This window comes from Stenella coeruleoalba (genome assembly GCF_951394435.1).
Source record: "Stenella coeruleoalba genome assembly, chromosome: 2".
Lineage (NCBI taxonomy): Eukaryota > Metazoa > Chordata > Mammalia > Artiodactyla > Delphinidae > Stenella > Stenella coeruleoalba.
The window spans coordinates 71,518,303-71,534,210 of NC_137147.1; the positions used below are offsets into that span (position 1 = coordinate 71,518,303).

Genomic DNA, 15,908 nt, shown 5'->3' on the forward strand with positions numbered 1-15,908 from the left:
ATCCCTGGTCTGGGAAGATCCCACATGCCGCGGGGCAACTAAGCCCCTGTGCCACAACTACTGAGCCTGTGTTCTAGAGCGCACGAGCCACAACTACTGAGCCCACATGCTTAGAGCCCATGGTCTGCAACAAGGGAAGCTACCACAATGAGAAGCCCGCGTGCCGCAACAAAGAGTAGCCGCCACTCGCCGCAACTGGAGAGAGCCCACGTGCAGCAGCGAATACCCAATGCAACCAAAATTAAATAAAGATAAAATAAAAAATTTAAAACAAATTGAAACAGCTGTGAAAGAACAGCTTTGGAAAGATGTAAATATTATTTTTATAGATTTTTATAATAATAACATCAATATGAATTTGTCATATATTGTGTCTCATAAAAGAGCAAAATGGTCTTGGGCTGCATTCATATAATTATGATATTCTGAATAAAGAAAGTGTTGGTTTGGCTGTAATCTAGCTGGTCAGACATCCTCTAACAGGCTTACCTCACTGATCTTAAGAATCACCTACATCTCTTGATGTGGAATCTCCTGGGGAAGAGACTCAGACAAACTGGAGGAGTTTATTCCAGAAATGTGAGGTGAGTTTGGAAGGAATTAAACCCTATCCCATGGTGAATATATGATGGAGCTGGTGATGCTTAGCCTAGAGAAGGGAAAACGTGATAGTTGTCTTCACTATTTTCTCAGAGGAAAATTAAGACTGATGTTTTGAAGTTACATAGGCCAGGTTTTTGTGTAACATAACTTTTTAGACAATCTTAGAAGTCAAAGAGAAATGTTTTGCCTCTGTGGGTAGTGGGTGCTCCATGGCTGGATCCAATTATCATTGAATTATTTAAATTCATTATTTAATTTTTATTTAAATTTATTTTATTATAAATTAAATTATTAAAATATATAGCTTTTGAGGTCCCTTCTGAATTGGGTTTATAACTCTTGTGATTCTAGAACTTGCTCGGGAACACATAATACAATTATCCCTGGCCCAAAGTAATAAAATATATAATAGACGGATACATTAAAACATAAATTTGTTTTCTGAACAATTGAAAGTCTGGAGCTTCAAGTTTATCTACCTAGCACGTGTAACGGGAGATTTTATTAAACTCTTCTTCACTTCTAAAAAGTTGTAAGTATGTATCTACCAAGGAAGGGAGGTCTTCATACCTACCACTTTGATGGAGGTGTGCTCTAGTAGAGTCATCCCGGTTACCACCATCTGCCACAGTCCTCCTACAGGTTGAATGGCAGACAAAAGAGAAATTCAAGAGACGGTTGTCAGGGGCTGGGAAAAGGGATAATGAGGAGTTAGTGTTTAAGGGGTATAGAATTTCAGTTGGGGAAGATGAAAATCTTCTGGTAACGGATGGTGGTACAAAAGTGTGAATGTACTTAATGTCACAGAATTGTATGCTTAAAAGAGGTTAAAATGGGAAATTTCATTTTGTATATCTTACCATAATAAAAAAAAAATTCAAAGAAAAGAAAACCTCAGACATTCTCACTCTGAGAGACTGGATTTGTCCCCCGGGGCAGTGTCAATAATTTGGTCATTATATCCAAAATAAAATCATCATCCTAAAACCCGATTACCAGATCATCCTGGGTCTTCCCCTTTTTTATCCAGGAATATGTCTCCTGAAAGTATTCGTAGACACAGGGACACATATGTAAGTGCACTGAGGGTGTACGTGAGTGACGGAGTAAAGATCAGAATCTAGCTCTTAAATGGAGTTTTTGCATTCCATCTATGATAGGATAATATTTACCATTTATCTATGGGAAAGAAGTAGGATTACAGAGTAGGGAGACTGAGGGAAGAGTACTCAACAATGAGCTGTGATTGTTGTTAAATTAATTTACATATCTTGGAAAGTATGGACTTTCTCCTGTTTATAGTATAAGTCATCATACTTTATTATGCAAGAGAGTCACCCAGCAGAGCTTATTTGAAACTCAGATTTACTGGCCCCACCTAGTGATTTTGATCCAGTAGACCTTGGGCTGGGGAAATTATTATTTATTTATTTATTTGTTTATTTTTGGCTGCGTTGCTGCGCACAGACTTTCTCTAGTTGCAGCGAGCAGGGGCTACTCTTCATTGCGGTGCACGTGCTTCTCATTGCAGTGGCTTCTCTTGTTGCAGAACACGGGCTCTAGGCGCACGGGCATCAGTAGTTGCAGCACACAGGCTCAGTGGTTGTGGCTCTTGGGCTCTAGAGGGCAGGCTCAGTAGTTGTGGCGCACAGGCTTAGTTGCTCCGCGGCATGTGGGATCTTCTCAGACCAGGGCTCGAACCCATGTCCCCTGTATTGGCAGGAGATTCTTAACCACTGCACCACCAGGGAAGTCCCTGACATTAATTTTTTAAAAAGAAATCCAGATGTTTATGACGCGTTTGCTGAAGAAGACATTTTGAGAAACACTAGAGTGTAGGTCAGTAGTTCTCAAATCTCTTTATCTCAGAATCCCTTTTTATTTTTTAAAATCATTGAGGACATCAAAGAACTTTTGTCCGTGTGAGTTATATTTTTCACTATTTACTGAATTAGAAATAAGTACTGAGAAAAATTTTAAGATTTTCACTTATTCATTTAAAATAACAATAATAAACCATTAAAGGTTATATTCAACTAATTAAATTAATTTGAAAAGCAATATTTTTTAAAACAAAAAAAGTTAGTGAGAAGATTAACCTCGTTCTGCATTTTTGCACATCCTAATATCTGGCTTAATAGAAGACTTCTGAATTTTCACGTATACTTCTGCATTAAATTTGATGAAATATGTTGTTTCTGTTGAAATATATGAAGAAGATTGGCCTTAAACAAATATTTAATTGGACTAAAGAAGAGTAGGTTAATAACCTTTTCATATATTTGTAGATATTGCTCTTTGGTGTTTACTGAAACTCAGCAAGTGGTCATTTCTAAAAGGTTAGCTGCAATGTGAAATCTGAAACCATGCCAAACATTTTGTACTCTATTACCTTAGAATACATTAGCCTATCATCTTATAATTTGTGTGTATCTTTACCCATGTGTGATTTTGTAATGGCAGGCATTTATTATTTGTAAAATCTTATTTTTTAGTTATACAGACCTTCTAAATATTGATATATTTTTATCATACAACATCAAAGAATCATACCACATTTATTATTTTCACCACCGGTCTTAACGAGAAAAGTCTTAACATATTGAGAAACTGCCAGGTTTGTGATAGTGGATAAACTTTTTCCACAATTCTAATTATTACACAAAAGCTTGAACTTCATAGCTTGCAACAAATACTGTAAGTTGTTTTCCTTGAAGAAACAAACTCAATTAATTTTATAAAAATGAGTGCCAAATACTTAAGTCTGGTAACTGCAGTATGTCTGTCAGTCAATCTTTGAAGTGTAAAAAAAAAGTATTCCATGAAAATGGTGGCTAGTTCAGCTTGCAACTCAAAAACCAGTGCTTTTTCTTGAGGCAGCCATTGTACTTTAGTGTGCAGTAAAGGTGCTTTATTCATATTTCTCATTTCATGGTACAAATATTCAACAGATATGTATTCATAGATTGGGATTTAATAAAATTACTAATTTTTTAAAACTTTAAGAGTGTGGTGGTAAAGAATACAATAACTACTAGTGTATTTTGTCAACGCTGTGTTGATCCATCATTAGAAGAACTGACAGCAGTTCTTGCCGCCGCTGCTTTTGGTGACACTATGCCTCTGGACTGTGAATTTCACAGCTGTTTCTCAGTTTTTTCCTCCCCCCGCTTAGGTGAGACAGGATGGCTAGAGTGGGCTGGAGTTGGGTACTTCCTTTCCCCTAGGTCAGTCAGGCTCTAATAAAACCCCATCTGGTTAGGTCCTGGTTAGCCAGTTTCTCCTGAGGCCTTGTTAAGCAAAGAGTGCTCTGACCTATTTCAAAATGGTTCCTTTTCCCCTCCCCTCCTGCAGGAAGCGTAAAAGGATTTTTATTTACTGTGGGAACCTGGTTAAGGTAAAATTGAAACAACTGTGGAGGTGCCCCTATGACTTGGTCCTCTTGGAGTTTTAACTCTCAGACTGGTCCACTCTGAGCCCCCGGCAATTCATCAATTCCAGTCCAGGTTTTCCTACTCCAGCACTGGTTCCCGCTGCAGTTTCTGCTCTGAGTCTGCTCTGTGACTCCTTGTATTCGCCTGTCTCTTCAGTCTTGGGGCTTGTGTCCTGACCTCTCTTTCAGATCCAAGAAGAGTTGATATTTCAGTCTGTTCAGCTTTTTTTGTATTGTCAGAATGAGTGGTGACTTGCAAGCTCCTTACATGTAGAAACAGAAAGTGGAAGTTCCCCATCACTGCTTTTGTATCATCTGTGCAAAACCAAGAAAGTGGAAAAGGCAAATAACATCTTAGTATTATTTTGAAAAAGTTTTGACCTCACAGACCTGAAAGGGCCCTGGAAATCTAGGAGTCTGCAGACTGTACCTTGAGAACCTCTGATGTACCCCATCCAGTGTTCATCTATGGAGGTGTTCAGGTTGAAGTTAATGCCGGTATTAACATGAAGAGAGCAGCTAACATCTTTGTACCACATATTTTTTGTTTCACATATATTTCATTCAAGCCTCACCAGAAGGTGAGGGTTATAATATATACTATTAACTCCATTTTACAAGTGAGGGATATAAGGTAGAAAGAGGTTAAGACACTTGCCCAAGACCACAAAGTTAGTGTCAAAGCAAGAATTGTCCTTCAGACCCTTTCCTGGAAGTTAGGGATGCATGCACTGGGAAGGGGCATCACCGATGAACTGAAGCTCAGTTCATCTGAGATGGTCCACCAGCAGGAATAGTATACGAAAAGTTACCAAGGTTATGCTTCCTTGGATAAACACTATCAGCCTGTCCTAACAATACTTAGGTTTTAGTTATCTTAATATAGGAGATACCTGTTCTATTAACGTCTGTTTCCTTACTTTCATCATTTTCATTTTACCTTAGTTTAGTAAACTTAACCAAAACCACTGCTTTAGCTTTCTTAGTTGTCTGCTTTGCAGATGATCTTTTACAACGAACTTTATCAACATTCACTGCCGACTCACTCAGATATGTAAAAAAATATAGGTACATTTATGGATCTGTTCAGTATAAACTAGAGGAGAGGCTTTGCCACTAGACATTAAAAGAAGAGATATACCATATCAGAAGCGTTTATGTGCATGTGTTCCCATCGTTAGAGGGACCTAGTCCACACATAAATGCCCATCTACAGCTAAAATTGTTTGCTTTTCCATATATTTTGATGTTTCATTTTCATAAGGAGACTAGTAGGATTCAAATAAAACTACCATTTGTTCAGTATCTATGCTCAAGCTAACTCCATCCTGTTTTTCTCCTTTCCTATCTCACAAGCCTTTTGAGACTGTTCATGTATAGTGATTTCTACTGTGACTTTATTGACATATTTTGTTTCATGTGTTCTTTCCATCAGCCTTCAAAGGAAGAAATTGAAGCTCAGAGAAGTTGAGGGACTAGCTCACAGCCATGCAATTTTAGCCTGCGTTTTAGCCCAAGACTTCTAACACCAAATCCAGAGAAATATGAGAACAGAACCAAAAAGAAAGCTGCATAGTATTCTAAATACTTGGTATGTCCTAATATGTTCAAACTGTATAGTATAGTCAGGACAGGCTGGTAGCACTTATTCAGGCAAGCTGCTTTGGTTTATCCAGTAAGCCCTGTATCTTCAAATAAGAAAACACCTATGAGTTGATCAGAGCTGGCTGTCTTTCAGCAGTTGGAGATTTTCTTTTCCTTCCAAACAATAACGAATTACAGTTAGAATATGTATGAATGGTATAGAGAAAGCATGTAATACAATGATGCCATACCCTTCTATGTAATTTATCGAAGTTTTATGTGGAACCCTGAGGTTGCTTCAATATTCTTCTCAACGCAGGACTCCAAGTACCACTACCAATTGATCCCAGTTAACAATTCAAGATGAAAGCAGTTTTCTCTTCTGGTTTGAAATAAGTCTTCATCATTGCAAAGGACTCAAGAACTATTTTCGCTTTTAGAGAGATTTACATATTGAAAGATCACATTTGTGAGCTATGTATGTTTAAGATTACAGAGATGCTCATTATCATAAGAGAAATAGCCTGACACTACTTAAGAGGTAACTCTATACCTACTCACACGGGCTGGGTAAATTTTCCATTACCAAACAGCATCTGTGCCCTCTTATCAGAGCCTAAATGGGGCCGCTTGTTTTTCTTCTATGCCCTTCAGTAAGTTAAAGAAGGTGAGAGTCAGAGCTCTGTACCACCGGGATCCAAAGAAAATGAGTCACACACCTGAGCACTATGAACTCCAGCCCAGACATGCTCTCTTGCTCACTCATCTGCCCTTGCCTGCATACTCAGAAAAGGACAGAGCTGAAATCTTGGATGAGCTCCCCGGAAGAAATCCCTTAGCTCTACTAACAGGACACTTAATCAACTGGCAAATTCCCTCAGGCTTTTCAGAAAAGTTAGGCAAGGTCTGCAGATAAACCTCTAATAAAAATTAAGGTGATTATTCATTGCAGTACAATAGGAGAATCACCATTTCCTGGTAGGCGGCAGGGAATGGTACGACCCAACAGCTGTGCACTAACATTGAAGCTGTCCCCCGGGTGCTTTCAAGCCTCAGTCAGGACAGTGATGAGGGAACTATATTGGAAATATGGAGCTTCTGATGGCTCAGGTGAGTCAGTCAAAACCAAAAAAGAATCACACATCAGAGAGTTGCCTGAATTAAGAAAAGCACAACAAAGGAGGAGAAGAGAGAGGGCAGCTCCACACCTCCAACTCTATCATGAAGGTTCTTCTTATCATTCTGCTGCAGTCCCTGCGATTATGAGGAGGGAGTGAAAGCATCCACTAATCAGGGCAGTGTGGTGTGCTATTCACAAGCTCATAACTGGCAGTAAAACAGAAAGGCCTGTGTCTGCTCTGCTGAGTAATTTCCACACTGAGGCCCTGAGCAGAGATGTCATCTGCCCTGGTATCCAGGAGCCAAAGTAAGCTAGTTAGGGAGTTTCACTGCTTCTTTCTCCCTCCTCTTATGACAAGTCTAAAGGACTCAGAGTTATTTATAAAGAAAACTAGTCTGAGCTCTTCAGAGAGTTGTCAGTTTGATGCAGGTGAGACAGAGTATGTATTGAAAGCTAGGGAGACACTCTGGCCTCCTATTTACCTAGAAAGGAGGGGAGAATAGCATCTGGTATATATGGAGAAACGCTCAAGTATCAAAGCAGAAACAGGAAGATTAGAGGGTGTCGTCGTAACTGCACAGGAGGGAAGACCCAGTCTTTATGCTTCATCTGGCTCTTCATAATATCTTGGACAGCAAAAGTGAGCAATTTTTTAATATGAGACTGTGCCCCAGTAGTAATGATGGGATCCAATACTAACTGCTAACTGCAAGAGTACTTGGTTTTTAACTGTGATGTTAACCTTTCCTAATTATCCTAAAACCTGGGTCCTAGACCAGTGCTTCTCACTCTTAATGTGCGTACAAATGACCTGAAGATCTTGTTAGAACAAGGATTCTGATTCTGAAGCTCTGGGTGGGACTGTATACAGCTTCCAGGTGACATCTATGCTGGCGGTCTGCAACCCCCAACCCTCCTCAGTAGCAAGGTACTGCATAACTCATTTATGGGCCATGGCAGCGTTTATTAAACAGCCTTCACTTTTTCTTCCCTTCATTACTGTGACTTCTTTAAAAAAAAAAAAATAGAGGGTCCAAAGTGCAGTCATAGCATATGAACCACATCTTATGGACAGCAAGTCTCATTTCTCACATGGATGGGAGAAACAAAGCTGTAAAAGGGGACTCCACCCAGGCCTGAACACGTGTGGATGGTCACTTTCTGATGAGTTTAAAGGTGAGGTAAAGTAGTGTTGGGTGTTTGCCCAAGCCATGCACCTATGCAACTGATTGCATACTTAGCCCGAAGAAATTGGAAAGTAGAACTATGGAACCTCTTAACAATTTGGCACTTAGGAATTCTTGCCAAGAAACACAAGGAAAATCAAAGCCATTAGCCATTCTACCCCAAAATTAAAAGTTAAGTCCCACTGACCTTTCATTATAGTTTCTCTTGGCCTTGAATCAGTGAATCATTTCATGATTAGTGATTCTCAACTGGTAATTTCTTTGATGCAAAGCCCTAAAGTAGATACTATAGAACATGCAAAACATGAAGAAGACATAGAATATGGCCTTAAGAAGCCTGCGGAAAGCTGGGGAATGGAGGATCTAATGCACACTTTTTGTTTGACATATTTCCATTATTGTCCTACGAAATTTCCACAAAGCAGTTACTGCTTCAGCAGTTCCTAAAAGGCTGGCTACACATAACAGCCAATGCGATATTGAAGGCTTGCTGGACCAGTATGGCCAAACAGTAATAATTTTAATGGCATTTATACCAAATGATCTCACACTGAAATGGTTTTAAACTTTGCCCCTTGTGTGTGTTAATCATGGATGGGTTTCGCCTTACAGCTTCTCTGAGGATTTTATCAGTATTTCTCTTTCCATTTTACACATGGGGGGACAGGGCAGAGAGAGGTTAAGTGACTGCCCAAAGCAAGAGCTGGAATCAGTGACTGTGCTTGGGCCCTCTACTCTCATCCTTAACCACTGAGGATCCTGACTCTGTCACCCCGACTTCCTGCACACACCAGGCCTGCCAACCACTATAACAGCCAGTGACAGCCGAGTCATGATGAGCCGCTAGTAGGAAAAAGAAAATATAAGCCAGATTTTCATCCTGTATAACTCTAAGGGAACTTTAAATGGCCAGATGTCAATCTGGAACGTTTCCTGAGTGCTAAGCTCTCACGCACAGATGGAAAACACGGTTCCCTACAGAGGATTGGGCTTTAAGGACACACTCAAGGCAGACCTCAGTCCAGAACACAGGAATGGCACCTGGCTCTCCATGGCTCAGAAGTGTCCCTTTGCTGTATGTCGTTTAATCTTTCCAGACTCCAAATCTCATCTCTAGAGGGCGTTTATATTCTCACTTGCCTGTGAGTCAGAGCATTGTGTTGGAAAGATACTAGGCTTTGTTACTGTCAGACTTGGATTTGTACTTTGTCCCCGCCTCTCATTAACCGTATGTCATTGGACCAGCTAGTGAACCTTGCTGGACCCCACTGTTCTCATGTTTCAAAATTTAAGGCTTCCAGAAGCAATCTTCACAATGATACTGTGAGGGTTAAATATGATGACATAACTAATAAAACATTGCTGTTGCATAACGGGCACTCAGTGCATGCCCTCTTTCTCTCATTCTTTGTTGACATTCCTGAGTAAAATATCTTGGAAATATTTGGTAAGGAGAAATAATGCTGATATATTAGTCCCATTTAATAAGGCTTCGCTCTGGGTCAAAAATGTATCAACAAGTTATCTCATAAAGAAGCAAGGTAATTGAGATAAATTAACTGGAAAAATAGAATACTATAAAGGGGTTAGTTAATTGTCCTCAAATAAATGAACTGTTTTCATTCAATAAATTATGGTTTCTTATTAGTTTTCACCTCTGCTGAAAGGCACAGTGAAATGTGTTCAGCATCAAGTAATGCATAAGGAAAAACCTCCTAATAATAATGGTTAAAATCTAGAATATTTTTCTAGGGGAGAATGCCCAGAGGTTTATGGAAAGACAGGTATATTCCCATTTTAGGGCAGCAGAATCAATGAAAACCTGCAGTTACACTAACATTCCTCAAATAATATAAGACAAACATGGGGAATTATTTGATTAACTAGAAAACTATTAAGAAGAAGAAAGGATTCACAGAGACCGCCTAATACTGAGGGGAGAGTCTCAGAGTTATTATCTTATAACTATCCTTTTGACCTTATGTCCCCAAAAAGCGTATTTATAACTACTCTCTTTACCTTAGATAAGTTACATGTTTAATTCTCAGTCTCCTCACGTGTAAGTGGAATGGTTGAATTAATTTAGGATAATTTTAAGTAGTTGGTTTCTTTCTGATTTAAAATGTCTCTATAATTACAAAATAAAAGGATATTTTCATACTTTTTTTAGCACCAGACATACTTTGCAAGATGAAGTATGTCTGTAATATAAATTCTCATCTGTCTAAACATGACCAAACTACTCTTCAGTCCAGAGGCAGGATGATGGATTCGAGCTCACAGTGCACAGCACATTGCATCTATGCCTGCCACACAGATGTTCAATAAAAATTTTTTGAGAAAAATAATGCACGACCAGATAATCTCAGACCGTAGCTCTACAATCTGTTCAAACACTCATTCAGCAAACCTACTGTGTGACAGGCAGTATATCTCTTATTTGCAGTGGTATTTGGGTATGACATGAGCACCAAATTTAATTCTTTAAGAGTTCCTCCACTCAATTTAAAAATTTCCCAATACTCTCAAAGGCAAATGAAATCAGGTGATTTTGTATTATAGAGTAAAAGCTGCAAAGGACGGTTTTCTGATCAAGTTTGTCTTCAGTGACAGAGGCTGTCAGAGAGCTGGAATAAACTGGAGGACTTGTAAAATTCTGAGGGTAAAGGAATCTTCTGTTAGTCTTTAGGGAATGGAGTGATGGAGCAGTAAAGCAGCGTTAACTTGGAGAGAAAAATGAGTTTGCTGCTACATGTGGACCTTCTTAATGAATAATCACTAAATTGTTATTAACTGTCTATGCTGAAAAAGGTGAAATAGACAAGGATGAACAGGAAAGATGTGCGCAAGTAGGTTTTCATGGGGATTCGACATGCAGACTGATTTTCAAAGGCTTTGACTCAGAAGACTCAGAAAATAAAGTCAAGAACAAGTAGGTGTATAGGGTGTCATTTTGGTGGGTGAACGAGTTGTACCATAGGTTCCTTTCCTGCAAATAGTATTGTCACAGTGTCTGCTTAAGTTATTTGATCCAAGCTTTAAAAAGAAACATAGCAAGTCTCCCTTTCAGAAAGGAGGCCCTAAGGAGTTTAACAGAATTATGGTTTCTTTTCATCAACAGTGCTACAAGCCTTACTGCCACCAGCACGAACGACTGTAGCTCACAAACCCTGTACTCCTTCTTCAAGTGAAGCCCTCAAGAATACTCAAAGCTAAACAGTGGAATTCCAGCACTGATGTGGGCTTTTCGCTCTCATTTTAAAATGCGTTATGTAAGAGGGAGAATCCTTATCTGGGACTACAGGTTTGAACACACCATAAGTCTTAAATTAGACCTTTCTTTGAAGCTTACTTACAGAAAGGTAGATGGGAACACAGATAGAGCTGAAAGTCAGATTCTGGTGCCCATGCAGCAGTGCCTTTGGTGTGAGAGGGTTAGAAAAAGATGAACAAAAACCGAAAGACTTTGGACACTAAACACCTGTGTTTATTTGAAGAAGAAACGTCCATTGCTGAGAACGTTTCCTTGAAATTTATTCCCTGGAATTATGTTCATATGAGAAGTGAGGTTAACTCTTCCTGGGAGGAGAATAGTTCCCCTCATGAGAGAAATTAACTATTTTAATCACAATGCTGTGGAAGGTAGAATTACAGTAAATGCTAAATGAAAGAACTGTCCTTCATCTGAAATTTGCAATGACGTTTAGCCTTTTCTTTCCTCTAGGACAGCATATCCCTCTCTCCATATAATTCTTATGCTTACCACATTCTGTACTCACCATCTCTTTACTGGTCTGCCCTCCCTCTTACTCATTATTTGTTACAACTTTATTATATAATACAAGGCATGATTTAGAAAATATGTCCAATATACATGTGTTGAATAGATACTTTGCTGCTTTTCATTTTTAAAATTCATTTTAATTCTTAAGATGACAACGTACTACAGAGTTTGTAATGTAGAGGGACTAAATCATCCGTAACCTTACCACTCCAGCCAGCAAACATTATTTTGGGAAAGGAATACTTTTTGGAGGAAATACAAATCTAAAATTAAATATCATTTTACATCTTTAGGTAGAAAACATAAAATCATACTCAGAGTGTTCTTAAAAATATATTTCCTAAATTTAAATTTCCTTAAAAGCCATAACACTTCATCAAGATGTCTTAAGTGGGTGAAGATGATCTCATTTAGCAGATGAGGAGAAAGAAAGAGAGCTTCATACAACTATTTCAATGACAAAGAATGGATTAGATTTAAAATGATCCTCTCAGTTCAGGCTCAAATAGTGGTGACATACTTTCACTGCATGGACTGGGAATAAGTTTGGAATGGTTTCTTGTATCAAAAGGTTGTACTGAAAACTGCCTTGAAAATATTTTCTAAATTGTAGGCGTGATGAAAATTCTTTGAGGAATGTGTCTTTTTTTTTTTTAATCAGACCCCAATTTTCCAAGGTGAATATAAGAACAAAGAATATCCAAGCAACTCCTAGACTATTGAGTTGAGATTCACATCCGTGTCATTTTCTCTATATTGGCAGGTGGGATCACAGGGCTCTGCTTTATGGAGTCTTTACAGAACCCTTCATGGACAGTATAGGCAAATGTAATTTGACTTTTCATTTTCTGTATAAAAATAGTGGATATTATAAAGCCAGTAGTAACCTAGGTATTTTAACACAAGAGTTGTTTTTTTTTTTTTTGCTCTTTTACTCCTAAATGAAAGCAAGATTTAATCACCAAAGTGAATTTTTAATGTAATTTGCCCGTATCATTGTGTTTACTGTAAACACAACAGTTACATAGATTTGATTTCTACCCTCCTGGAGTTGGGTGAAGACACAGAGTTTGCGTTAGGATTCAAAATAACCCTTCCTCTTCACAGATCAGACGGTTGAGTCTCGTGTTGCCTGTTGGTGTCGGAATAGGGATGGGATATCAAACCAACACAGCATGATTAACCCAAAAAGGACCAGAGGAGAGAAACATTTCCTTTCCTCCCTTGAGTATTTAAAAAATTTGTTCTCCACATGACTCATGCAAATGTACTCAAAGTGAAAAAAATTATTTAGCTAATCCATTTTGGGTAGGTTAAAAGGAAGTTGAGAGTAGGTCATTAACTGGTCCGAGAAATTTTTCAGAGCTAGAGTTACTTTTCACCAGATCTCTTTTCAGAATAGTTTTTTGTCTTAATCATGCCAATACCCACACTCTGAAAAAACCACTCTATAGTCAGACAAAAGAGACTGACCACTGAAACCAATTCCTCAAACCACTGGAATCAATGAGACTTAACAAATTGGATGTCACTGATAAGTACAGGGAGGATTTTAGGATGAAGCTCAGATTTCTGGCTTGGGAACAGGATATAAAAAGTAGGTTTGATCATGAATTCCATTTTAGATGGATTAAACTTGACGTGTCTATGAGATGTTCAGTTAGAGAAGTCTATTAGGATATATTATATATGGGTCCGGAACTCAAAAATGAGGTCTAGTCCTGAAATAGATAATTGTGAGTCATCGGCATATAACCTAAATTGAAGAGTCTTTAACAGGTTCAATGCGATGGGGCCAGAAGAGACACTTTAATTATGGTGAGGGGAGGAGGTACAGAGCTGAAGATACCACCCCATTGTGAAGGTGGTCCATGACACTTCAGAGGTTGTTGCTGCAGTGGTTCTCTGGTCTTCATGCATTCATTCTCACAACTGAGGCACAGGCAGCAGACCTCTTTGAGTGGGGCAAAAATCCGAGAGAAAGGCTGCAGGAAGGCCACCCCCTTCCCTTAAAAATCACTCAAGCTTGTCAATAAATAGAGGTTCTGGTTATCATGGCATCTCAAGGAAATATCCCCCCCCAGTCAGGTGTCCCTAGTCCGGGGACTGAACAGTGAAGATTATGGATAGATTGAGAAGGTAGTGAAGAACTCGCCCCTTCTATACGAATAGAGTATCTTGTACTGACCATTTACAGGGCTAAGATTATAATTAGGCAGTCTCTGTCCCAAACCTCAGTCTCAAAGTCTGCCTCTTTATTATTCTAACACTATTCTTTTAAATCTAACCCTGCTTTTAGTCTACAGGGGTATCTATTAAAAAAAACCCGTATACCTGAGAGACGCCACACTTTAAGAACCTACTGTGAATTACCTGGATGTTATAGTGGCAAAAGTATTGAATTTAAAGTCAGAACATCTCACTTTAGTTTTCTGTCATGCCATTTATTAGATTTAGCACTTGGATAAGTCATTTTCCTTTTCTAGGCCTCTATGTCTAAGCTTATAATAAGTGATAGGGTTACATGAGATAATCTCTAAGATTTCTGCTCTAAACATTTCTGGATGGGATTTAGTTGATAGCCAAACACATGTAAGTGTTTATTTATATACTAACTCAGTTCTTCAGTTATTGATTCAGTGAACACACTAAACACACATTAGGTGCTCCAGGGATATACAGATAAATAAGGAGCTCAGAGACTAGTGGAACTGAGATATATTTTTCCCTAGGTGAAAATGTATTTTCTCAAGAACCAATTCTTCAGGTTGTAGGTCCTTTTTTTATGAGTCAGTCTTGGCATGTGGGGTTGGAGGTTGCTGGAGAGGGGGAAAAAACATTTATTGTCCAAAGTGATGTCCTGAGAAACTAATCTTGAAACTGTAGATGCTGAGGGTCACAACATAACCACACTTCAGGGGACTTTTAACAAAGAGTAGTGCCAATAGATTGCAGTTAAATAGAAATCCTGGTAACAGAATCATCTAAAATAGCAAGACTCTACCTCTTAAGGTAGAAGGTATATACTCAAAAGGTACGAGAGAAGGCTAGCCATGTGGCTTTGGGGTCTTTCAGTGGGTATGGAGCTCTGTCTAGATATATGTGTCTAATGTGTTTGGATCTGTCTAGTTGATATGATTTCACATAGTATCTGGGGCCAGTATGTACCTGCTAGAGCATTCCTACTCTTTCCCAGACTTTCTTCTCTACTGTCCCATCAAACAGAATATGAGTCAAATTTCTGTGACTTATAAGGGCAACTTTACTTATTTTAGGAAAAGTACGATACAGGGGAGAGGAGCAAGTGCTAATAAGAGAGACAAACGTCAGCTTTTTAAACCAGAATGATCTGACTGGGAGGTTAAGCTTGCTTGCTAGTGGCATTATTTCTCTTTTCTTATATGTCCATTTCTTGCTGTTCAAGATCCCCACCTTCTTCTTTTGGTAACAGTAGTCTTTTTTTCTTTCAGAGAACTATGCCTTCACCATTCCACGTGGTCCTGATGGCTACGCCCTCTCCAACTTCATCCTCAGCCGGTGAGTGAGCTCATGAGTCATGTTAAGCCAGTTAGACTCTATTTCCTTGGCATTTAGAAGTATCAGAGAGGAGTGACACATGCTTTGACAACAGTTGATGCAGAGTCATCCCGATTGCAAACCCCAGTGAGAATGCCTTGTTTTGACTATGTTGGGGCAACTTTGGATCCCACTTTCCCAGAGCCCATTCAGTCCCTCTCTTCAGTTCTCTTTTTTTAAAATATATTTGTTTATTTTATTTTTGGCTGCATTGGGTCTTCGTTGCTGCCCACGGGCTTTCTCTAGCTGCAACAAGCAGGGGCTACTCTTCGTTGCGGTGCTCGAGCTTCTCACTGCGGTGGCTTCTCCTGTTGTGGAGCACGGGTTCTAGGTGCACAGGCTTCAGTAGTTGTGACATGCGGGCTCAGCAGCTGTGGCTTACGGGCTCTAGAGCGCAGGCTCAGTAGTTGTGGCACATGGGTTTAGTTGCTCCATGGCATGTGGAATCTTCCTGCACCAGGGCTTGAACCTGTGTCCCCTGCATTGGCAGGCAGATTCTTAACCACTGCACCACCAGGGAAGCCCTCTTCAGTTCTCTTATCTGCCCAGTATTCTGTCAATAAATTCCTCATTTGCTTATGCTAGACAGTCTAGGTTTCTCATACTCACATTGTTATGGAC

General features: G+C 39.2%; 2 long non-coding RNA genes across 8 annotated transcripts in view; both read left to right on the plus strand.

Moving 5' to 3' along the window:
- LOC307182973 overlaps positions 1–15,908 on the plus strand; it is a 459,338-nt gene that overhangs the window by 202,786 nt on the left and 240,644 nt on the right. For all 7 annotated transcript variants that reach the window (XR_013827313.1, XR_013827314.1, XR_013827315.1 and 4 more), the window contains one exon: positions 15,182–15,248. This is a non-coding gene — a long non-coding RNA (uncharacterized lncRNA). The remainder of the gene's footprint in view (positions 1–15,181; positions 15,249–15,908) is intronic.
- On the plus strand, positions 367–11,241 carry LOC307182977. Its single transcript, XR_013827325.1, has 3 exons — positions 367–584; positions 5,472–5,627; positions 11,049–11,241. It is a non-coding gene; the product is annotated as an uncharacterized lncRNA (long non-coding RNA).